The sequence below is a fragment of the Juglans microcarpa x Juglans regia genome, chromosome 4D, assembly GCF_004785595.1.
Source record: "Juglans microcarpa x Juglans regia isolate MS1-56 chromosome 4D, Jm3101_v1.0, whole genome shotgun sequence".
NCBI classification, from domain to species: Eukaryota; Viridiplantae; Streptophyta; class Magnoliopsida; order Fagales; family Juglandaceae; genus Juglans; species Juglans microcarpa x Juglans regia.
Window position 1 is genome coordinate 28539458 of NC_054600.1, and position 26909 is coordinate 28566366.

The 26909-nt window shown below is 36.5% G+C and overlaps 1 long non-coding RNA gene across 2 annotated transcripts in view; it reads left to right on the forward strand.

Annotated features, from left to right (window-relative positions):
• The first annotated feature begins 2041 nt into the window (after positions 1-2041).
• The window catches only part of LOC121260865, a 39977-nt gene continuing 15109 nt past the window's right edge, over positions 2042-26909 (forward strand). Inside the window, exons 1-5 of one of the 2 annotated variants that reach the window (XR_005939801.1) lie at positions 2042-2286; positions 2372-2489; positions 2619-2675; positions 24504-24657; positions 25246-25439. This is a non-coding gene — a long non-coding RNA (uncharacterized LOC121260865). Of the gene's footprint in view, positions 2287-2371; positions 2490-2618; positions 2676-24503; positions 24658-25245; positions 25440-26909 lie in introns of those variants that run through there. The other variant, XR_005939800.1, reaches the window with a different exon arrangement.

Genomic DNA, 26909 nt, shown 5'->3' on the forward strand with positions numbered 1-26909 from the left:
AATCTTGTATTCCTACAACCACAATCTGTGATGAAAACAATTATTGCCGGAGCCGGGAGACTTTCTAACATCCAAGTTAGTTCTTACAAACAACTTTTATCAGTAGAGGGACTGAGTGAATTTGCTAAAAGTCATTTTATTAATGGGATTTGCTCCTTTGCGGAATGCCAGTATTTATATTAGAGTTCATAATCCTTATTTATACTAATTTCATATATCAATCACTTAAAATATACTGCATAGTTTATATAATCGTTAAAAAAACAAAAACAAAAGATTAACAAGGGCATTTCTCTTCTCCCTTTATAAGTTTCTTTGTAATCAATTAGCAACATTTCATGCAGATCATAAAACGTATGTTAGAGAGTTTTGGACAGTTACCTGATTTGAGGATGGTAGGCATGTGATTTTAGGCCCTTATTTATTCCAATCTTTCTATCTTATTATCTATTGGGCTTAGGGGTTTAGTTCCTGTAAATCCACCAACAATATATATTGCTATATTATCTTATCTAGCTTGATGCCATTGGCCCATTAGACAAAACCATCTTTTTTGACATCACTATTTTTTTTTTTCACGTGACGGTAAGTATAATTTAAAAATAAAGTAAGATTATCATTTTTATACTACACATCACATATAAATATTTTATTTTTTATTTTTTATTTTTATTAAATATGTGATCTATGATTGATGAGTAGATAAAATCAATTAGTTTATAAAAAATACACCAAATTTTAGGTAGACCTTGAGTCGAGATAAAGGGTTTACTACTTTGGATCGTTCAACTTCAAGTAGAAAATATATAGGCTACAAGTGTCACTACAGAGAACAAAATATCCCCCACTTTTAAGTTATTTTAATGGGATAATTAACAACGTACAGAATGCGGTACGTTTTGGATAAAAAAATTATCTTCGATCTCTATAATGTTCTACAAGCTTCTATCACCTGTCGTTAGGGTACTTTTACTTTTGTTCTTTTTATTTCTTTTTGTTTCTTTATTTTTGTTTTTCATTTTGGAACTTTCTTTCCGCGATGCCTCTTGGCTCTGGATGCGAATAGAAAATTTGAAAAAGGGCCTAAAACCTACTTCTTGAAAAAGGCTAGTTAGGTACATAGACCACGCGTCGAGTTTGCGTTCGGCCATTGAGCCACGTTATAAAACCTACTTCTTGAATCTTCACTGCTTTAGTTGGTTCGCTAACCGCGTCAGGCCACGGAAGTTCTGATCGGCGCAGGGATAGCCGCGGTTTTAACGAGTAAAATAGGTATTGTTTAGACTTCAGTGTTCATTTGTATCTTATTTGAAAATCCCAATGATGATGGTTTGGAGTTTGGACATGCCCATGCTACTACTAGGAGCTCTGCGATTATTTTTTACTGGAGTTATCTGATTATAAGATTAAAGATATTAACAATAATTAATTTGCGGTCATGCGATAGTTGGTATAACAAAAAATTGTTTCAATCTCGAATTATTTACACTATAAATTCTGATATTTTTTTACTCTACATTTAATTCATTAATTTTTAAAATTTGTTTAAATTATTTTTCTAATTAAAACCTCAATATTTAAAAAAAAAATAATTTACACACAACATTATTCACAACACTTTACATATCTATATTTTAAATGAATAATATTTTTATACAATATCTTATAAAAATAATATTATTTTATAAAAATATTTTTATTTTATAATATTATTATACAATATGTTATACAATATATTATATATATATCATTCTCTTAACAAAAAATCTTTCATATCTTGTATGATGAATAATAAAGTATCTGTTTGGTATGATGAAGTAGCAACTGTCCCGCTTCCCGAACATTACAAACTCGATATGGGAGAAACAAATTACCACCTGTAATATTGAAAAGTGAAAAGAGAAAAAAAATAATAATCAAAGAGAAAGCGAAGGAGAAAAAGCCGAAAAAGGACCCGATTCATTGTCTACGTGTTAGATCTAGTGGGGGCATCCCCAGCTATTTAAATACCTTTACTTGTCTGTAGTTCTGAACCTTCTTTCATATCTCCAGATATTTTTCATGGCTCTAGGCTCTTAGCTCTCTCTTTCGCCAGCTTTCTCTCAGTCCAATTTCGTTGTCTTTTTCTCATGAAGCAGATCCTCTCTTTTCCTTCGCGTTTCGGTTCTTCTCTTTCTCTGTTTCTTCAGCCACCGATTACTATTATATTGTCCGCCTGAGATTGTATTTTCTTGACCTTGGGTTTGCATCCCTGTTTTTTCCAAGCGTATATTTTCGCACTGCAAGGTTTCGCTCGTCGCAATTAATTCCTTTGTCGAATGTTTTACAAGATCTCGATATTGCTATTGTTCTTATCTTTTCTCCGTTGCAGAACCTTTTCTTTGGAGCACATGAATGAACTTGAGTCGATTTCATTTTGGATCCGCTTGGCTGCCGAGAATCTTATCCCAGACACGTTGCTAGCCATAGCTAGCTCGGCTGCTCATAAGGTTTCTCACTCTACTCTCTATTTCTGACATTTCTAGCGGGCAAATAGAGCACTGAAAAAGCTCCGTACTGTGTGTGTACGGGTCCTACAGAGTGCTACGTCTTGTTTATTTCGTTTTTGAATATTTCAGATAACAATCCAGGAAAACCGGGTTTGTTTCAAAGCAAGAGTTGTCTTCAGCCATCAGGTTAGTAATTCGACTCTTTCTCTCAATCTTTCTGTTTTAAAGCACTTTCTCTTCGAATCTTTTGAGATTTTTTTGCCGGTTTATGTATGGTGGTTAGTACGTACGGTTGGCTTTTTAACTTGCTAGATCATTTCTTTTATGGCTTTAACTTGAATTTAAACTCTATCTTAATCGATGCATTCGCCTTTCTTGTTTCATTGATGTATGGATTTTTTGGATCGGTAATGTACGAATTTTATATGACGGGATATAAGTTTTTATGCACTGGTACTCTGTAAGAATCGGTCCTTTACTATAATTTACAATTTTTTTAGCCGGAGAGTCATCATAATTTCAACTAACGAGTTCCGTACGAATATTCATGGTTCTTTCACGCAAGTTTATAAAGGAAACAGCATAAAATATTAATGCGAGTACCTCGCTTCTTTTTTTTTTCCTCGCGTGATGATGTGTTACTAACTTACTAGCGCATAAGATGTGGTAGTACCAGACATAATTTGTCCACGTAAGTAATTGACAATATATAATCCTACTTGCTATGCTTTTCCTGGCCCCTAGCGCGTAATCATGATCGTAGTGCCCTATAGTCCCTACCATAATCATTTTGTCTCTTTAGGTGATCTATGGGTTTTTGGAGGGGTTGGGAAGGGAGCTAGGAAGAGATCAGATTGAATGTTGCAAGGTTACTTAGAAGAATGTAGTACGTCGAATATACGTTTTTTTTTTTAAATTAGTACGAAAATACGTTGTACAAAAGAGAACACATCTTCTTTTGAAATTATTAAGTCACGGGCAGAAAACCAATTGGAAAAAAGTTCTGTTACTTGAAGCATGTTAAGGATCAGTAGTACTCTCTTTGGCCATTTGTATTAGTATATAGTCTGAATCGTAAGTTCTAAGTCACTTAAAAATAAGGAAAGAAGCACATTAAAACTATATAAAAATTATCAGAACCGCTTCTAAGCGGTCTGGCTGTTCCCTCAAATCAAAAGCAGCCACATCACAATTTACACAAAAAGCAAAATAGTTGCAGCCACACACGATTAGCCCTGCCACAATTGTAATTTCTTCCTCTTCGTCCCTGCCGTGTACCTCACACTTTCACTGCACTGCCCCTTTCGAAATTCATCTCACCGAGACTTTTCTGTCCGTTTGCACCACTGCTGCAACTCATCTCGCCGGACCCCCAGCCACCTCTTCCGTTGGAATCTCTGCCGAGACCCTGCTCATGTAAAACATATTTGAAATTGTAAAATGAACTAGAGAATAATTACTGAAATTGTAAGTAGCAATTTCATCTGGAGAATGTTCTAGCCCAAAGTAGTGAATGATGTGAAGAGAGAATCGAAGAAGAAGAGTCTTGAGGGAGAGAAAAATCGAACCATTCTAGAGTTTCTGGATCTGTCGCGAGAGGGGACTGGGGCTGTCCGTCTCTAAAGCCACGATTGCAGGGGGCTGGGGTTGTTCGTCTCCTTGCCACGGTCGCGAGAGGGGTGGTATTCACAGCACCGTCGCGAGGGGGGGCGAGGGGGGGTTCTGATTCGCGGGAGTTCTCCTGGATGAAAGAGAGAACAAAGATGAAGGGAAAATAAAGAATCGGGTGAGGTGCGGTCCCATGAAAATAAAGATGAAATGCGTACGCGTCCGCTTCTAATTGGTGGCTGTTTTAGGGGCTTAGCAGGCCAACCGGTCAGAAGGTTTACTAAAAAATTATTATGGCCATCATTTTAAAATTCCTCGTGCATTCAAAAGTCCATTGAACATCAGTTGGAACATAATTTTTTGTATCACTATAATGTTAAACTTCTTAAAAGAATAAAAAATAAAGAATAAAGAGATCTATAGAATTTTTTATCTCTAGCCATTTGTGTTTGAGAACTGAAAAACCTATGTCGATATGCTTGTTTGGAACTTTATTTTTTGTGGAATATATAGCAATATGAGAGAAATTACACTTTAAATAGGCTCATACGATCCACATGACCCTGAAACTGTTTTACTGCTAAACCTTTGGTTATTGGATCAGCTACCATCAAATCTGTACTAGTGTGCTCAATATACACCACATTATTTTTTATGCTCTCTCTCACATTTAAATACTTATGTCGATATGCTTGCTTCTGCTTCGCTTCCGCTCTTATTGTTCTTTGAGAAGAACACTGCTGCGGTGTTATCACAAAGAATCTTTATTGGTCTCTAAATGAAATCGACAACTTTAAGACTAGAAATAAAATTTTTTAACCACATGGCTTGTGTCGTTGCTTCATAGCACACAATGAATTCAGCCTTCATGGTAGGCGTCACAACTATAGATTGTTTCGTACTTTTCCAAGATATAGCTCTTTTAGCAAGAAGAAAGATATACTCATAAATAGAATTTCTAGTGTCTACACAACCGGCAAAATCTGAATCTGAATAGCCAACCACTTGCAAATTTTCTGTATGCCTCCAGGTTAGCATGTAGTCGTTGGTTCCTTGCAAATATCGTATCACCTTCTTTGCAGCTATCCAATATTGAGGCCTGGGTTACTTTAATAGCATCCCAATAATCCAACTGCTAGACATGTTTGGACGGGTTCAAACTTGAGCATACATCAAGCAACCCATTGCAGATGCATAAGGCACACTTTTCATCTGCTCTTGTTCCAATGCATTTTCAGGTTATTGACTTCTATGAAATTTATCACCTTTGATTATGGGAGCTACAGAGGCTTTATAATCTTTCATACCGAATCTCTGTAAAACCTTTTCAATGTAGGCCTTTCAAGACAATCCTAAGACTCTTTGTTTCCTGTCTCTGTAAATCTCTATGTCAATGACATAAGAGGCTTCACCCATATCTTTCATTTTAAAGTTTTGGGAGATAAATTGTTTAGTCTCATGAAGTAAGCCCAAATCACTACTTGCAAGAAGAATATCGTCTAATATAGGACTAGGAAAATGTATTTGCTCCCACTGACCTTAAGGTATATACATTGATCAACAAGATTCTCGATAAAACTGTATGAGATAACAATCTTGTGAAACTTTAAATATCATTGACGGGAATCTTGTTTTAATTTATAAAGAGACTTCTTCAACTTGCATACTTTCTGACTATCATCACTAAAACCCTCAGGTTGTTTCATGTATACCACTTCATCAAGTTCCCCATTAAGAAAAGCCGTTTTCACATCCATTTGATGGAGTTCTAAATCAAAATGAGCTACTAAGGCCATGATTATCCTTAATGAATTCTTCTTAGAGACCGGATAGAAGGTTTCATGATAATCTATGCCTTTCTTCTGAGTGAATCTTTTAGCGACAAGTCTAGCCCTATATCGTTTGACATTATCAGAATAATCTCGTTTGGTTTTACAAACCCATTTGCAACCAACTGTTGCTGCCCCTTCTAGTAATTCGACGAGATCCCAAACTTGGTTCCTACAAATGGATTCTAACTTATTCCTCATGGCATTAAACTAAAATGTAGATTTATCTCCACTCATGGCTTGTGAAAACGTAATTGGGTCCTCTGGAAGTCCAACGTCAAAATCGGACTCAGTTAGGTATACACTGTAATCATCTGGAATAGCAGGCCTAAATATTCTTGAGGATCTTCTTAGAGCCACTACTTCATCATTTGGGGATGACTCAATTGGCTCAGATTGTAAATGAGGAATAACTTCAGGTTGAACCTCATTTAGAGGGACATGTTGTTCTTGAATTGGTGTCACCGCATGATCTTGTGATTTATTTTGCCTTAAGACAACCATTCTTCCTCCAAAAGAAGGCAAAGTAGCATGTTCAGGTGTTTTCTCAAAAGTGACCTCTTGAGGATTGACACTCCTACTAGGTTCAACATCCTCAAGAAATCTTGCATTTTTAGATTCGACAATTTTAGGACTATGACTGAGACAATAAAATATATATCATTTGGAGTTACTTGGATACCCAATAAAGAAACTGCTAGTTGTCCTTGGGTCTAACTTCGTTATGTTAGGATTATAAATCCAAACTTCAGCAGGACAACCCCATATGTATATATGATTTAAGTTAGGTTTCCACCCTTTTCACAAGTCGAAACGTGTCTTAGAGACAGACTTAGATGGAACCCTATTCAATATATACACTGCGGTTTTAAGAGTTTCACTTCACAAGGAAAGTTTCATGTTAGATTTATTAATCATGCTCCTTATCATATCCATTAGCGTACGATTCATTCTTTTTGCAACACCATTTTGTTGTGGTGTGCCAGACATTAAATATTAGGTAACAATGCCTTCCTCCTAAAGGAAATTTGCAAATTGACCCTTCATTTGTCCCTGTTCTGTGTACTCACCATAATATTTTCCTCCTCTATCAGATCTTATGATCTTGTTTTCTTTTCATTTTGATTCTTTGCTTCTGTATTATAGGCTTTGAAAGCATCTAATGCTTGAGCCTTCTCATTCAGAAGATAGATATACATATACCTAGAATAGTCATCAATAAATAAGATAAAAATATCTTTGACCATTCAGGCAAGGGGTAGGAAATGATCCATAGATATCTGTGGATCACTTGAGCTCCTTCTTGAACCTTTAGAATTTTTGTTGGTTTGCTTGTCTTTTATACAGTCTACACAATTCTTGAAGTCAGTAAAATAGGATCCCTTATTTTACTAACCGTTCAATTCTCTCTATAGAGATGCGTCCCCGTCCCAATCTCTTATGCCATAGTAGACCCTGCAATGTATTCACAATATGAATTGAGGAACCGGAGTCAATCCACCATGAATTTTTATGAGTATCAATGAAAAAAGTTTCATGACACATAAGAGAGATAGTGCTACCTTTCTTTTTAAGCCACTGTTTATTCTTGATGTAGCTCTTCTTTACATGGTCCTCTTTCTTGCAAAGGAAGTAGGTCACCTTTTTGCCATTAGATCCATTGGATTTTGATGGCACATTATGCATCATTTTCTTTTGAGGTCCACCTTGGCCTTTCTCGGTCTTAATTTTATCATTCACGATCATATTTGCATTTTCAGGTCATCATGATTCATTCTTTCCTCTTCTTGCACACACATGATCAAAAGATCCGTAACTGACCAATTTTCCTTATGTGTTATAAGAGATCTTGAAAGGCCCATACTCATATGGCAGTGAGTCAATGATGAAATAGACCAAGAACGATTCAGATATGTCTATCTTTAAGCCCGTAAGTTGAGAAATAATGTCTTTAATTTTCATAATGTATGCACGCATACCCTTAGAACTGTCAAAGGCTCTAGTAGTGAATTGTCTGATAAGAGTGCTAGCTAAAGTCTTGTCAGAGCGAACAAATTGTTCCTCAATTGCCTGCATTAATTCCTTAATTGTAGCGCAGTCACCAATAGAACCTCTAATGCTCTTATTCATACGAGATTTCATGAGCATTAGACTTAGGTGATTAGATCGCTCCCACCATTGGTGATTTGCGATGACTTCCTGTGTATCCTTATCCGTGGCAGCAGTTGGTTGCTCCACACAGAGTGCATAGTCAAGGTCCATATATCCTAAGGTAAAATGAACCAAATCTTTCCAGTCAGAATAACTAATGCCGTCAAGCATTGGAATAAAATAGACACCATCAGCTAAGATTGTGGAACAACAGCTGCAAATCCAAGAAAAATTTTAATGCTATGAATTCAAGTAAATTTTAACGGGAAAAGGCTGCATAACAACATAAATTTACTTATCTTTATTTACGAGACAAAATATTTTAAATATTAACAAACAAAACTATGCACACCTGTAGGCAGAAGATTAATTTTACCGTCAATACCAAAAATCATTTTCTTATACTAATTAAATCACAAAAATTAAAGATTTTCCTGTAGGGATAAATCCTTAAAACTTATGTTTTAGTTACATTGAGATTCCAAATTTATTTATGTATTCTTTTAAATAATAAGGATGTTGTAGCATTACTTTCATTATTCAAAAGAAATACAATTGGGCATCTACTAAAATAAGTAAAAATCTATTAACTGTAAACTAGCCCAAAGGCTCATCAATATGTATAAAGCTTGAAATTAAGTCCAAAGTCAAAACATGCCTTTAAAATCTATTAAATATATTTATGAGTACATAACCATCCGGATATGAATTCAAAGACAAAAACTTAAAAGCCAAAAGTCAAGCTCATCTCCAAATTATTAAAGACTCATTCATCAAGTCCACAAATGTTTGAACAAAGGATCACAAATCATGGACTAAATGGATAACATTGTTCCAGTACACGAGACAAGACTTTTGTTATCAAAAATTTATTTTTTTGAAAAATGCAGTACTCTAAATCATGACCCGGCTACTCTCTTACGACATAGATTATGACAAAATTCATTAATCATGCCAAGAGAATAAAACAACAAGAGAATAAAACAAGGAACAAAACTGGATTGCAAAAGCTCACTATATGAAAAAAATTTAAAGGCTAATAATTCAAACACAAAGCTGAAAGGTATGGCTCTAATGTCAACTGTAAAACTTCTTAAAAGAATAAAGAGATCTATAAGATCTTTTACCTCCATCTATTTGGGTTTGAGAATTGAAAAACTTACAAAAGAGAGTAGAGATTTTCCGTAGGGAAGGGACTTCTAGTCTTTTGCCTTAAAAACTTTTTAGGTGAGTCTAATGAAAAATACAAGCCCTTTATATAGGCAAGACTATAGACCCTTACTTATTATTCTTACAACTTTTGGGTTACGCTCATTATATCATTCATAAAAAAATAGCAAGGGTTAACCACTTTATTTATTAAGGGCAATTACTTATGATTGATAAATGAAGTGAACCACCTTAGGGAAGACAAATGATTTTCTAGGGAAACGAAACCAAAAGTCTTAACATGTTATTGAAACTAATTGGAGATGTGATTTTTAGGAATATTTAAATTTTCTAAATGAAAAAAAATATTATATGTAACTGTTATGGACATAAATAATAAAAATCTACTTCTTCTGTTTTAACTTTTGAAACATGTGGTAATTTAATATGGTAATAGAGTAAAGCTTCTGAGTTCGAGTTTTGACTCTACAACATTTTACCTTGTTAATTAAGTTGTACAAAAATATATTTATTTATACTAGTTTAAATTTTTGTACAAACGGTAATTTCACAATAACTAAAGGCTCATTTGGACACTTAGAATATCTATGAATAGTAGTAAAATAGTTTGAGTTAAGATGTTTTATTAGATTTTGTGAAGGAAGAGAAGAAAGTTGAATAAAAATGTTATAAAATTAAAAATTTGTTTGAATATAACTTTTTGTTTTGAAATGTGAAAATTTTGTATTTTCTTGTATTTTGATTGGAAGTTTGAAAAATTTGTATTGGGTTTTTATTTGGATAATGATTAGATAAATGATTAGATGAAAAAGTTAAAAATTTGAAATTAAGAAATGTTTTGTATTTGAGTGATCAATGTTTGGGAAAGAAATATCTGAGCATACTTGAGATTACGCTTACAAACTAGCCATAAGTTAGCATTTATTGAGCCATTATTCAAGGGATCGGACTTTTTAGGCCTCATTTGGTTGTTAAACTCATCTGAGTTCAACTCAGTTCAGTCTAATTTTAAGTTAAGTCTAACATCCAAACACTCAACTCTCAAATTACTAGACTCATCTCAACTCAAAACCTCTTTACATGTAGGACTTACAACATTTTTCAATTCAACACTTCTTTACACGTGGGACCTACAACCTTTTTCAACTTTCCATAAATATATCTAAACTCATTTTAATATTCAAATACATTTAAATTCATTTTAGATGGACTCCACAAAACTCACTTTATAATCTCAATTTACTATTATTCATAAAGCACACAATTCAGCTAAACATCTAAACGCAGCCTTAAAATTAGAGTACTAACGCACTTAGTAATTCATAACAAAAATTAAGTTCGGGCTTAATTTCTACCTCCTTACTCTTTTCCATGTTAATTTTGAGAATCTCACAAACTTTAAGTAGAAAAATATTAAGAACTTTTTATATAGTGTGTCAAAATAATCATGACCATCAACTTCAATTAACTTCAACTTTTACGAGTCCTTTAATTATATAATATTTGGTAGTAGATGATGGTTTTAATGCACTTCAAACAAGACTTTCTATGTGACTTATACTCTAATGTGGTTTAACTGCACTTCAATGAATCATTTCGTTTGAGCTTGGAACTTTATGGATTAACTCTATGATCTGGAAGCTTATCGAGCATTTATCTATCTAATTACCTTGTCCTTTCTAGGTATCGTTTTATTTGAGTCACTCCATGTGGTCTTTGGGGCTTGTTTTCATGTTAGTCCCATTCATAAAAATTATTTTAGATGAAAGTTTAAAATATTATTTTTTAATATTATTGTTACTTTGGAATTTGAAAAAGTTGTAATGATGAGATGAGATAAAATAAGAATTTTGTGTCTCATCCCACTTGCCAAACCTGAATAAGTCAGCCATATAAAAAGGTTTTTCATGTTCTCTAGTGAATCAATCATGTTCATGCACTACTAAATGACCCATACTTATTTAGTTTGAGCTTGCTATAAGATTCAAAAAACTACTTATTTCTGGCGACTTTACCTATTATTTGAATTTTCGGCAATTATAGTCGCCGGAAAAAGCCAATATTCTTGTAGTGTGTCTATACAAAGTTTTTACAAAAAGTAAGTTATACGTTGACAAGTCTTGATACAACAAAAAAATTAACTAAAATAAAATTTACTGACAGGTTGGCATGTATGTCAAGATAAGTCGAAATATTGTGTGAAAATAGCCCAATTGTCGGCCTTGTGGTTTCTCTCTAATATATAAACTGTACAAACGATTCTCTACATGGATAGAATGATGGATATGCTAATTCTATCCTTATACAATCTGTCAAATATTAAGCTAATTATTCTGAAGAGTAAATCAAGGAAACAAATATGGAAACAAGTATGGAAACAAATACGGACAGCAAAGCTGTCCATTGACAGCCCCCTCAAATTGATGCGGGTTGATCAACCAGCATCAATTTGCTACTTAGGAAGCAATGTCGATGACGAGTGAGAGCCTTGGTAAAGATATCAGCAATTTGTAGTTCAGTAGAAATGTGCAGAAGAGTGATAACACGAGCTTCAAAGGCTTCACGGATAGAGTGACAATCTACTTCAATATACTTTGTGCGCTCATGATAGACAGGATTGGCCGTGATCTGCATAGCACTTGTATTATCGGTGTGTAAAGGTGTAGGATTGGTCTCAGAGAAGTCTAACTCAGCAAGCAAACCTCGAAGCCAAATAATTTCGGAACAAGCAAGAGACATCGCTCGGTATTTAGATTCGGTAGATGGCTTAGAAACTCTGTCTTGCTTCTTACTCTTCCAGGAGATCAACACATCACCTAAGAACACACCAACCAGAGATGGAGTGACGTGTATCAGCACAACCAGTCCAATCAGCATCGCTATAAGCAGCAAGACGAGGAGAATTGCCTGCAGGAAAGAATAAGCCACGGGCAGAAGTGCCTTGAACATAGCGTATGATCCTACGGACAGTAGTTAAATGAAGATGACGAGGAGTCTGAAGAAACTGGCGGACTTGCTGTATAGCAAAAGAAATATCTGGTCTAGTGATAGTGAGATACACAAGGCTACCCACCAACTTTCGATATAAACTGGGATCAGCAAGTAAGTCACCCTCCTCTTTGCGAAGCTTGACATTTAATTCCATGGGAGTATCGACAGAGGTAGCTTCCTATAGTCCAGCTGTAGCCACCAAATCACTAGCATATTTATGTTGATTGAGTGAAATACCAGAGGGACTAGGATGCACCTCAAGACCAAGAAAATACGTGAGACACACCCTAGATCTTTCATATGAAATGATTTTGAGAGATGAGTATTGAGCTGGACAAGTAAAGCAGAATCGGAACCAGTGATCACAATATCATCAAACATAAACCAAAAGAACAACAATACCCATGTCTGATTTTCGAAGAAATAATGAAGTGTCATACTTGTTCTGCTTGAAGGAAAATTGTAATAAAGTGGTTTGAAATTTATCAAACCAGGCCCTCGGAACTTGTTTGAGACCATAAAGAGAGTGACGAAGTTTACACACATTGGAGGTCGGAGAGGGAAACAATCCCGGGGGTGGCTTCATATAAATACACTCTTTAAGGTCCCCTTGAAGAAAAGCATTCTTGACATCCATCTAATGTAGTGACCAATCATTGGAAGTAGCAAGATCTAGGATCGTACGAACAATGGTCATCTTAGCTACAGGAGCAAAGGTCTCCTCATAATTGACACCATATTCCTGATTATTCCCAAGGGCAACAAGTCGAGCTTTATAACGATCCAAACTGCCATCAGAGCGAACCTTGATTGAGTAAACCCATTTGCAACCCAGCGGAACTATAATGGAAGGACAAGGCTCAATGTCCCAGGTGTGATTGGCCTCTAGAGCGGTAATCTCTTCTTGCATAGCTTGTCGTCAACAGTCATGCTTGACAGCATGTGAGTAGCATGTGAGAATATCAAAATTGGACAATGCAGCAGTAAGAGCTGAAATAGAATTGCCAGAAGAGAACCCATACCTATCCGGGGGTACAGACACTCGAGGAGAGCGACGTACCAAAGGCTCTGGAGGCGCTGCAACTGACTGATTCCGGTGCATGTTAGGATCAGATAACGGGTGAGCCATCGGAAGAGACTATGGGCGGGAGCATCTCGTATACACCATACCTGGTTTAAAGCGAGAACTGACTTGATGAAGATCTGAGAACTGCTGCTCAAAGGAGGGAAGGACCACAGTAGAAGAAGAGGGCACAAAAGACACAGGAAAGAAATGTTGATTTAAAAAAAAAATAACATTCCTAGAAATGCGTGTGCGATGTAATGTAAGATCATAGCAAACAAATCCCTTTTGACACACATTATATCCCAAGAATGCACATCTAACAGATTGAGCAGATAATTTATGTCGCTCATGAGGAGGTAAATGAACAAAACATACACAACCAAAGATACGGAGATTATCGTAACTAGGTTGCTTAGCAAACAAGCGGAAATAGGGAGACTCCATGTGTAAGACTTGGGAAGGTAAACGATTAATCAAGTGAGTAGCAGTTTTCAGAGCCTCGACCCAGAACATGGATGGAACAGATGATTCTAACAAGAGAGTACTTACCACATCAAGAAGATGGCGATTTTTGCATTCAGCTACTCCAAGAATACTTGAAACTCAATAGACAAATATTCACCACCAGAATCTGTGCGTAATGTCTTAATAGTCGCAGAAAATTGATTGTCGACATACGCTAAAAACTTGGTGAAAGTACGAAAAACCTCAGATTTAGAGCGAAGAAAATAAACCCAAGTGAATCTGCTATGATCATCAATGAAAGTCACATAGTATTTAAATTTTTCATGTGAACTAACCAGGGAAGGTCCCCAAACATCACTATGAATAAGATCAAAGCAGTGAAAAGCTCTACTAGCATGCAAAGGAAATGGAAGAGTTTTGCTTTTACCAAGTTTACAAGAATCACACTCAAGAGATAAAGAAGAAGAACGTTCTTTATTACCAATAAAGCCAGAGTGTAGTACATGAGATAAGATCTGAGTATTGGGATGGCCTAAAAGACGATGCCACACCATACTCAGATCAGGAACATTATTACAAGTAAAAGACTTAATAGAAGAAACTGGAGAAAGTGCTGGAATAGGTAAAAATAGTGGAAACAAGCGCTCCACTTTAGGTCCCTTCGCGATCGGCTCCCCCATGACCTGGTCCTGCACAACACAACCATCACCAGAAAAATTAACAGCACAATTGTTATCAACTAATTGATCAACAGAAATAAGATTCGTGGAAAGTTGAGGAGCAAGAAACACATCAGTAAATGTAGAAGAGACATCTCCGACAGCAACTATTGGCATAGAACTGCCGTTGGTAGTCTGAATGGTAGATTGACCAGCATAGGGTCGAACATGACATAGAGTTGTGGGAGTATTCGTCATGTGATTAGAAGCACCCGAGTCTATGTACCAGAGTCTAGTAGAATTTTTACCTTGAAATCCCATTGCAGATAATGCCGAAATTAGCATTTGTTGCACCATTTCTGGTGTGCAGTAATTTGCTGCAAGAGGTGCAAGATCAGAGGAAGAGCCATGTGCTATAGAAGTCGCTATGGGAGGAACAGTAACAGAAGTCTGGAATGCTTGAGCCTGACGATTCTGTGGGCGGATGCGATATTCTTTGATAATATGATCCTTTTTCTTGCAATAAGAAAAATATTTCTTAGGACAATTGGCAGCAATATGCCCATATTCCTTGCAACAGAAATACTGCAAATTTTTGGAAGTCATAGGTGATCCTCGTCCTTGGGCAGCATAAGCCACAGTTGCCATCCCAGAACTGCTATGAGATTGCTCCAGAATAGCTTGAGTACTAAGACGTTCTTCGTGAAGTAACTCATCAAAACAAATATCAAGAGAAGGAACAGGTGATCTGTTCAGTAGAGAGGAGCGAACATATTCATATTTCGGCCGTAGTTTCATAAGAAACTGATCACGCCGGCTAGTCTCGTGAAAAGTCTGAATAGTCGAAAGAGCGGCAACAGGAACATCTGCTGTAACCAAGTCAGTATATTCATGCCAAAGAGTTAGAAATGCCGAGTAGTAGTCTTGGATGGAAAGACTACCATGTTGAAACTTGGCAATCGCATGTTCTAACTAAAAGCGACGAGCATCATTAGCTTGATGATAAACTTTTTTCAAGTAATTCCACATGGATTGAGCGGAGCAATGAGCCCGTAAGTTGGTAACAATATGTGGTTCCACCGAACCAAGAAGCCAAGACATAATCCGAGCATCAAGTACAACCCATGAAGGAGAAGCCGTGAGATCTTTGGATTTGTCAGGATTGGATGTTTGGGCGACATCCATGCCATCAATATGACCCCAAAGATCTTTTCCCTTGAGGAAAAGTTCAAACTGAAATGCCCAAGTAGAGTAGTTTGTGCCCGTAAACTTGACACATACAGGTGCAGAGTCCATCACAAATAAATGAATCCAAGACAAAGCAAAAAACAGAAATAGCAATGGAAATCAATTGAAACCAAAAAATAAACTGGAAGTTTCGGAAGTCACCAAAAAATCAACAAAGAAGCCGAAAGCCACAAAAAAAAATACTGACCAAGCCGTGAGAAAAAAAAAATCCCACATGAGGGTTGTTGCACCCAAACCAAGTCGAGAAGCCCACGGGAAAACCAGACGTGCTGAAAGTCACAACTACGAGAAAACCAGAGCCGAAAGTCACCAGAGAGCTGTGACGTCAACTATGAAGACAGAGACGCCGGAAGCACCACCAGAGGGCTGCTCCGACAGTCACCCAACCACAGAAATTTTTGAAAGACGTAGAGAAGGCTGCATCGACAGCCACCCAACGACAGAAAGTGCCGAAACCACCAAACCCGAAACGAGATTGCCGAAAGTGTCAAAAAAAAAAATTGAAGGCGGCAAGAAACTAGGAGACGGCTCTTGATACCATGTCAAGATAAGTCGAAATATTGTGTGAAAATAGCTCAATTTTCGGCCTTGTGGTTTCTCTCTAATATATAAATTGTACAAAGGATTCTATACATGGAAAGAATGATGGATATGCTAATTCTATCCCTATACAATCTGTCAAATATTAAGCTAATTATTTTGAAGAGTAAATCAAGCAAACAAATATAGAAACAAGTATGGAAACAAATATGGACAGCAAAGCTGTCCATTGACAATGTAAAACCATGTTTATAGGATTCCTGTTTAGACAGTAATTCTCTAATTTTAACAACTCCTCTCAATTCATTTTATCTCATCTTATCGTTTGTTTTCACAATCCCTCTTAATTCATCTCATCTAATCATTACAACTTTTTCAAATTTTCACACAAAATAAAATAAATAATTTAACTTTTTCAAATTTCAAAATAAAATTTATATTAAAAAAATATATTTTAATAATATTTTATTCAATTTCTAATTTTAATTTCAACTCATCTCATCTCATCTATAAAAACAAACAACACACGTCGTCACTTTGGAAGGAAAAAAAGTCACAACATCACCATGTCACATTCTTGGAGTTCGTGTGGTTGAATATGGTTGCCAATTTATACTTTTGCGTTCTACTTTGCATTTATATCATCCAACCTTTGCTTCTACTCGTATCGTTTGTACTTGCTCTGCCATATTTGTGTTGCAGTACTCAAGTCAGATATCCTAGCTAGGTACATCCGCTATACCGCGAAATGTGACATCCGCTTCAGTGCGAATCTTGGTATTTTCATGTACATGACTACCACTATACCGCGAAATGTGACCTCCAAGTACCACTATGAACAACATTGTCATATGCGAACTAGGCTTGAGTTAATGCATGATCACATTGTTTTGGCTTATCTCCACATATGCTACGAATAAAGTTTTCTAGAATCAACTATGCAGATTTAGAAATTAGAATTGCCATCAACATAGACTCCACGCAGCCTGATCTCAAGAAAGAATAATCACAATATAATATAAATAGATATGTATATAGTACACACACACACACACCATACATATTATAGACAAACATATAAATCATGGTTATATAAATTTGTTGGCATATATTCATAGTTATATATACGTATATATAACAGGTATATATATATATATATATATATCATGAGGTCTTTACATAATAAATATTGTGTCATCTTGAAAAACCTGTCAACGATAACCAAAAACATAGTCTACTACCCTTATGTACGAGGAAGACCTAAAATAAAATCTATGGATAAATCTTCCTAAATAGCATTAGGACAAGAAAAGATAAGTAACTAGTGTTCAAGGCCTGACTTAAACTGTTTGAAAAATCTAGATCTTGTTGAAATGTCCAACATCTAGCTAATTTAGTTGAGGCAATGGGCACGAATTGAATTAAATTTACTTATAGTTCCAGAATATGGCATCAACACACCTGTACCGTTATACATTCAAATATATATCTTAATTTATTTACATTGAAATACATCTCAATAGAACTCATAAAATATTACTATTTACATGATATCAACTCAAATCATTTGAGATCACCTCAATATCTAAATGCAGCTTAATTTTTAACATCATGGTTACATGACTCTTAACCGTGGAAAATATATACATTATAGTCTATAGACGTTCAGAGTTATACACACAGCTGGTATTATTTCACTCCATTAGTGAAATTGGGCACACTTTAGATGCTTTGTTGGTAGACGAGAATATATCAAGTGTGGTGAGGAGAAATATTTAAGTCCAAAAACCCTTGCTTAATTTGGATCTGAGGGTATAATGGTTTTTACTTTATTATTTTAGGAGTTGTAATTTGAATTCATTAGATCCGTGTTTTTATTATTATTTATAATTGTATCTTTATCTTCCTATACATATGATTTCAGTGGATTCCAGAATATATAATATGTGTACAGATTATCAAATACATGCTTGTAAAAACTCTACTTAATTAAAAGATGCTTGTAACAATTTTTTCCTTTAAATCAGTGTTCGTCTACTATGGTCGATCTGACCTCACTAACTTGATAAATTTTTCATGTGAAGTAATTCAGAAAACATCTTGGTTGCAACTGTCATGCCGGGAGATTATTTTAAATTTTAGTGAGTCGTGAGATATATAAAGTATTAAAGCTGTACATTACCAGTACCGTACGTGTTGTGAAAAACGATGACAATAAAGTGAATATTGATACAGAAAAACAAGCAATCACACACGACACAGTATTTACATAGTTCGGCAAATTGCCTACGTCCACGGGAGCTGCAGAGAATTTTATTTCTTGAGGAATCACAATACAATAGTGTAGGACGGCTACTGTTCACTCTAATGCAGTACAAGTCAAAAAACAAATCAATATATATGTTGTACGGCGGAAACCCTAAATTCAGTAGAATTAATGATGTTCTCTCGAGCGGCGTGTCGAGCCCGCGTCGAGCGAACCTGTTTCCCGCAATCGCTCGAGCGGCGTGAACCAGACTCCAAATACTCAACAATTCTCCTACTTGGAGACTGGTACACCCACATTGTCGCCCCTGCCGCAAACATGATATCCTCCACCTCTGCAAGTCACAGCTCCTGTCTTCATGCTAGAAGACAAACTGAAGTTGCGCACAACTTCAGTTTCTCAAGTGTAACACCCTTTGTCAACATATCAGCAGGGTTCTTACTTCCACAAATTTTCTCAAGTAGCAACTGTCCATCATCGAACAATGATCGTATAAAGTGATACCTGATCTGAATGTGTTTAGTCCTGGAATGAAATGTTGGGTTCTTGGCAAGGAATATGGCACTCTGACTGTCACTGTAGAGAGTGCTATTCTGATTCTTTTTACCCAATTCCTCCAAGAAGCCCTGTATCTAAACCATCTCTTTTGCAGCTTCTGAAACTGCAATATATTCAGCTTCTGTAGTAGACAAAGAAACTGTCTTCTGTAGATTAGAACCCCATGAAACTGCAGTACCACCCAGAGTGTAAACAAACCCTGTGGTACTTTTTCTGCTATCAATGTCTCCAGCTAAATCAGCATCAACATAGCCTTGCACCTCTAAGCCCACTCCTGAGAAACACAAGCACGTTTCTGAGGAGCCTTTTAAGTACCTCAAAATCCACTTCACTGCTTCCCAATGTTGTTTTTCAGGATTACTCATATATCTACTCACAACTCCCACTGCATGGGCAATATCTAGTCTAGTGCAGACCATAGCGTACATAAGTGACCCAATAGTTGAGGCATAAGGAACCTTACTCATATAGTCTTGTTCCTCTTCTGACTTTGGTGCCTGATCCTTGCGGAGTCTGAAGTGACTTCCTAAGAGTGTGCCAACTGACTTGGCCTTGTCCATACTGAACCGGTTGAGTACCTTTTTCACATACTCAGCCTGTGAGAGTCTCAAAGTGCCTCTGACTCTGACTCTAACAATTCTCATGCCAAGGATTTGCTTTGCAGCTCCCAAATCCTTCATTGCAAAATGCTCTGACATCTGCTTCTTCAGACTGTTGATCTCATCAATACTAGCCCCTGCAATGAGCATGTCATCCACATATAGCAGCAAAATAATGTAAGAATTGTCAAACTGTCTGACATAGCAACAAGGATCTGCCTGACATCTGCTGTACCCCTACACATGAAACTATCAAATTTCTTGTACCACTGTCTGGGAGCTTGTTTCAGGCCATACAAGCTCTTCTTTAGTCTGCAAACTGAACCTTCCTTTCCCTGTACCACGAACCCCTCAGGTTGTGCATGTAGATGTCTTCTTCAAGATCTTTATGAAGAAAAGTTGTCTTCACATCTAACTGCTCAAGAAATAGATCTTCAGTAGCAACTATAGCCAAAACTAGCCTGATGATTGTGATCTTTACCACAGGAGAAAAGATCTCAGAATAGTCAATGCCCTGTTTCTGTTGAAAGCCTTTTACAACAAGTCTGGCCTTGTACCTCTTACTGCCATCATGCTCAGTTTTCACCCGGTATACCCACTTGTGTAATGCCTTCTTCCCTGATGGAAGTTTTGTCAACTCCCATATCTGATTCCCTAACAAGGAATCCATCTCATCCTTCATGGCCAACTTCCACTTGCTAGAATTTTCATCTTGTAAGGTTTCTTGGTAACTCTGTGGTTCTCCACCATCTGTCAACAAAATGTAATTCAAAGAAGGTGAAAAATGCTGTGGAGGACGAATAGTCCTAACTGACTTGCGAACTGCAGCTATTGGAGTGGACGGCTCTGGATCTGACTGCGGAATAATGGGAATGGGTGTGCTGGACCCACTCTCCCCGTCACTCACATCTCTGCACTGCACTGTGACCTCTGGTAGATCATCCAAACTCACAAACTCAAACTCCTGAAGAGCTGCTTCAGCAACTGTACTAGACTTGTCTTTGTACACAATTTTCTCATTGAAGATCACATTTCTGCTTCTTATAATCTTCCGACCCTGATCATCCCAGAAACGATAGCCAAATGCCTCGTCTTCATAGCCAATGGAATAACATTTCCTTGACTTAGCCTCAAGCTTATTACGAGCATCAGAATCAATAAGAACATAAGAAAGACAGCCAAATATTTTAAGATGATAAAATTTGACCTCTTTCCCGCTCCAAGTCTCCTCAGGCAATCCACAATCCAAAGGAACTGATGACCCTCTGTTTATCAAGTATACTGCAGTGCTAACTGCATCTGCCCAGAAAGTAAGTGGTAGCCCAGCGTGCAGCCTCATGCTTCTAGCACGCTCATTTATGGTTCTGTTCATACGTTCAACAACTCCATTTTGCTGTGGTGTCCCAGGAATAATCTTCTCCATTCTGATACCCTGAGTTGCACAGTACTCCTTGAACCCACCACCAATATACTCACCACCATTATCAAACCTCAAGCAATTCAACTTAAAATCTGTTTCAGTCTCAACCATGGTTTTCCAATTTTTGAACACACTAAATACATCAGATTTATGTTTCAAAAAATAGACCCATACCTTCTTGCTGTGATCATCAATAAATGTAACATTGTAGCGAGAACCTCCAAGGGATGCCACTGGGGAAGGTCTCCACGCATCAGTGTGCACAAGATCTAGTCTCTCTGACTTCAGTGTTCTACCACTCTTCAAGAAACTGACCTTCTGTTTCCCCATAATACAGCTCTCACACATACTGAGATCAACTGACTTCAGTTCTGGTAGCTTGCCTCTAGACAGAAGTTCTTTCATACCCTCTGACTCATATGGCCAAGCCTGCAATGCTGCAAGTCTGCTGTGCTCTCTGCAACGGTAGTGGCAATAGTGTTATTTAAACCAGTAGTCATATAGAGTATACCAGTTTTCTTACCCCAAGCCAGTACCTATGCCCTTTTGGTGACCTTCCAGGTGCTATCTGAGAACACCACTGAGTGACCACAATCATCAAGTTGCCCAACAGAGATGAGGTTCTTCTTTAACTCAGGAATGTGTCTGACCTTTTGCAAGGTCCATTTGTTCTTGTTAAGGAGTACAATGTCGATGTCTCCCATTCCAATTACATTCAAAGCTTCTCCATCAGCCAAATACACATTTCCAAAGTTACCTGCAACAAAGTTTTGCATTATCTCCCGATGGGAAGATGTATGGAATGATGCCCCTGAATCAAGTATCCAGTCATCAACTGGACTATGAACTGCAAGCAATAGTGCATCCTGTAATTCTTCAGTTACCACATTAGCACCATCATTCTCTGTCTTCTTGGGATTTCTGCAATTCTTCTTTATGTGGCCAGCTTTGCCACAATTCCAACAAATTGCCTGCTGACCAGGTCTTGAATTGCTCTTGCCCCTATTCTTTGATTTTGATCTGCCTCTGTTTGAGTTCCTGTCTTGTGCTCTCCCCCGAGAGTCGACATTCAGAGCTGAACTTGAACCTGAGGTCTCGCCTGAATCTCTCCTGCGCACCTCCTCACTCAAAATCAAATCACGGATGTCATCATATTTCAACTTTAACTTACCAGCAGAATTGCTAACAGCCATCCTCATGGCTTCCCAACTATTTGGCAGTGATGCCAATAGTATCAGTGCACGTATCTCATCATCAAATTTAATTTCAACAGACAATTGATTTGTGATAGTATTGAAATCATTCAGATGTTGTACAACAGACGTACTATCCGACATCTTTAAGTTAAATAACTTTTTCATCAGATGTACCTTATTATTTGCTGACGGCTTTTCATACATACTTGATAAAGCCGCTATGAGATCCGCAGTCGTCTTCTCCTTGATGACGTTGTGTGCAACGGATCTCGACAGGGTTAGACGAATAACCCCAGGACCTGTCGATCCAACAGAGTCCAATCAACAACTGACATGCTGTTCGGCTTTTTCCCCAACAATAGAAGATGAAGTTTCTTCCCATAGAGGTAGTCCTCTATCTGCATCCTCCAATACCCATAATCCGTGCCATCAAACTTCTCGATCCCCGATACCTTCACTTCTTCTCCAGCCATCGTATTTCTCAGACCCTAATCTTGGCTCTTGATACCAATTGTTATGAAAAACGATGACAATAAAGTGAATATTGACACAGAAAAATAAGCAATCACACACGATACAGTATTTACGTGGTTCGGCAAATTGCATACGTCCACAGGAGCTGCAGATGATTTTATTTCTTGAGGAATCACAATACAATAGTGTAGGACGGCTACTGTTTACTCTAATGCAGTACAAGTCAAAAAACAAATCAATATATATGTTGTACGGCGGAAACCCTAAATTCAGTAGAATTAATGATGTTCATTCGAGCGGCGTGTCGAGCCCGCGTCGAGCGAACCTGTTTCCCCCAATCGCTCGAGCCGTGAGTCGAGCGGCTCCTTAAGCGAAACTCTCTGACTTTCCTCCGCTCGAGCTATGAGTCGAGCGGTCATCGAGCAAACTTCTCTGACTTGCTTTTGCTCGAGCGGTCTGTCGAGCTCTCTTCGAGTGAAGCTCTCTGACTTGTATTCGCTCGAGCGGCGTGAACCAGATTTCAAATACTCAACAGTACGTAGTCCCAACTCCAAGTTTCGACACGAGGTAATCACCGGTCCTTGAACACCTTTTACTTTTGTACTTCCTAAATTCCTAATGTTTTGTTTCTTTATAGTTTATTGTGATTGTAAATCGGACTTTGTTTCCGAGATGCCTCCGGATGAGAATAGAAAAAAAGAACCTAAAACAAAAACCCTAGGATAAGAATTGACCACGTTTTTCAGGTCTGTTCTCGTTCATTGAGCCACATTATTAAATCTTATTATTGGGTGGATTTAGGTTATTCTACGTGGTCACTCTCTGGATCGACACGTATTACATCGTTTTTGCCAATGTAGTCCTCGCGTGGTGCGGTTGGTTCTCCAACCACGCCTTTCATATCGGCTCAGCCGCTCAGGGAGCCGTAGCGCGGCAAGGGCTTTTTGCCCATTTGGCATAGCGGTCCTATGTCGTTTTTGTCCACGCTTTTTTGTTGCACAAGATGGGGCATGCTGGTATGCGATATCTTGTTAAAAAATTTCGAGTAAGCGCTCTGGAGTTCTCATGACGGTTTCTGTCTACATAATGGTGGATGAAATTTTCTCCTCGTTATCGCTAACATGCAGGCAACGGACTGGATATAAACCCGCTGGTTAAACACCGATTTGTCTGTATATACACAAATATTATCTGTTATATCGAAGTACGGTGAAACATTGGTTTTTTTGGGTTTGAGACTGGAAATTCCAGGTTAAATAAGATCAAAATGTTTTAAGATTTGGAAAAAAAGTAAACTTTCATTTTCTTATTCTCGTTGTGCTTCTACTCTACACCCACCAACCGTACTATCTCTGTATCTCCGTATCTCACTTTTCTTTATTTTTTTATAAGATTTCTGTATATCACTCGATGTTCTGTTCTCTCCTTTTTTTCAACTACCACTTGCGCGTCTTTCTTCTGAACAATGGATATCATTATTGCCAATTAGAGCTCCATTGCTCCCAGTGAAACAAATTTTCGAGATTCCTTCGATTAAGGCCATGGTTAGGTGTATTCTTCTGATTTTTTTTTTTTTCATTTTTCATGTGATTTATGGGACTCCGTGTGTGTGTCTATATATATATATATATATATATATATATATATATATAGATTTCAATCCATATTGGAATTGATTTGCTTGTTTGTATAAGATTATAAATTTTGTTGAATGCAATTTCATATGTAATATTTTCCCTCTCTTATTTATCTAACAGCTCAACGATTGAGTCAGATGAGGATTAGGATCGAAAACTTCCAAGGAAATATGGTGCCCTCCTTTGAATATGGATGGGCAAGGCCACACAACGTCCGCCCACTGCAAGCTGGGAAAAGGGCGAGGGATAGAAAATTTGCCAGAATTGGGCTGGTATCAGCCATAAAATAAGGTAGTCTTCTCTCTCGTTAATCCTTTTTTTTTCTTAATTTTATTTTATTAAATCATGAAATTGATTAGTCAAATTTGTGATGATTTTGTTATTATGCATTTTATTAATGAGAAATAATATATTTTATACTATAAAAAATGTTTATTTGTAGTAAGATATTTAAGACGAATAAATTATCTATATTCTCGTATTAAATTATTTTTTTTGTTGTAAATATCTGACCATGAACAAACTAATTTCTTACAGTGAGTTTATGAAGTCTTTAATGCGTTATTAAGACCTCGTTTGTTTTTACATATGAGATTAAAACTAAAAGTTGAATAAAATATTGTTATGATATATTTTTTAATATTATTTTTATTTTGAGATTTAAAAAAGTTGAGTTGTTTATTTTATTTTGCATAGAAATTTGAAAAATTTGTAATGATTATATGAGATGAGTTCAGATGAGAAGAGTTGTGAAAACAAATGAGGCCTTAGAAAAAACTTGGAATTAAAAAGTGAAAGGAAAGAAAATCTGATATCTAAATGAAAAAAAAAAAAAGAGGAACTAGAAATCAGTTTGTATGTTGTAAAACTCGGGTTTAGGTTGTATAGGTGAGTCTTAAGGACTCTGCCGTGGAGTGGCGTTTTCCGTCACAATCCTTAGGGGTTGGCTCAACCGCTCAAGTGGGAAAGACTTTGAGCTTGGCGGTATATTCCCTCCAGGATTAAGATTTAAATCCTATTGGATGTAAATAATTTTTAGGAGCCATTAGGGATGATGGATTTTTCTCTTGAATTACTTTGGGTGGACTTGTGAAAAATTCTTTGTGGGGAGCTTGTACACTCTTAGGGCTCGTTTGGGGAGTATAATAGATAAGAATTTTGTAAATAGTAGTAAGATAGTTTGTGAATAGTAGTGAGATAATTTGCGTCGAGTATTTTTTGAGTTTTGGAAAAAGAGAAAAAAAGTTGAATAAAAAATATCTTAAAGTTAAAATATTGTTAAAAATATAGTTTTATAATATTATTTTTGTTTGAAAATTTAAAAAAGTTGAATTATTTTTTATTTAAAAGTTTAGGAAAATTGTAATGATTAGTTTGAAAAAGTTGTAATAATTAGATTGAGAATTTTGTATTTAAATTATATTTGAGATGAGATGAGATAAGATAAAATTTTTAGAATGAGATCTATTTTCAAACAAGCCCTTAAAATTAGTAAGATTTTGTTCCCGAACACCCTTATCAATAAAAAAAATAAAATTACACAGATCTACAGTTTTCAAGATATTTTTAAAGTTACATATTCATCACAAAAAAATAAAAATAGTAGGACGTTGTACATCTTTCTGTACAGTGAGTTGAGTTCTATGCAATGGAACACGAAAAAAAGAAAAGAAAGACAATTGTCAGCATTTCAATGCTTGAATCTCTCAGACTATTTACAACTCAAGGCACGTGAAGCTGACTTGAAGCCAATTTGACTGAACGAATGTTACTTTGGCCATTTCTCTCTTGGTGATATTAGTAAAGAGGGGGCTACTCTGCCGCCTACGGCTATTTTATTTTAATATATTTAAATATTTTTAAAAAATAAAAAAATATATCAATATATTTAAAATTATTTTCTTAACCACTAAGTGAAAAAAAAAAAAAAAAACACTTTTTTGATCAGCGGTAAAGGGGAACGGTCAAAAGTGGAGGATAGAGTAGTTTTATTCATTAGTAAATGGCCTGTTTGCTTCGATGAAGCAGTGGCTATAACAACTCCCTAAACTAAAAAAATACAATCTAATGAAATACGAGCATTAAAAAAGAAAAATGTTACTTTTCCGGTTGGTAGCTCTCGGCTATCATTGGTTTTTAATTTATTTTTATTTTATATTTTGTTTAATGATTAAATAAATATTTTTTTAATAATATTGTAAATATTAAAAAATATTTAAAAAAATTAACGGAATCGACGGAGCTCCAGCGGTGCTGTAGAGCTTGGTTTTTTTTTTTTAATTATATATTTATTATTATAATTAAATAATAATCAAAGCAAGGGAAAGCAAACCAAAGAGTTTAAAAACCGAAAAAGCTGCCCGGAGTGATGATTACGTGTTAGATCTAGTGGGGGCATCCCCAGCTTTTTAAATCGCTTTACTTGTTGGAATCCCTCCCATGCTGGGATATTTTTCACTCTCTCGGGTAGAATTTCCTTCTGTTTCGTCTCTGACCGGATTCCGTATTCCCCTCCGTGTTTCGTTTATTTTTCTCTCCGTTTC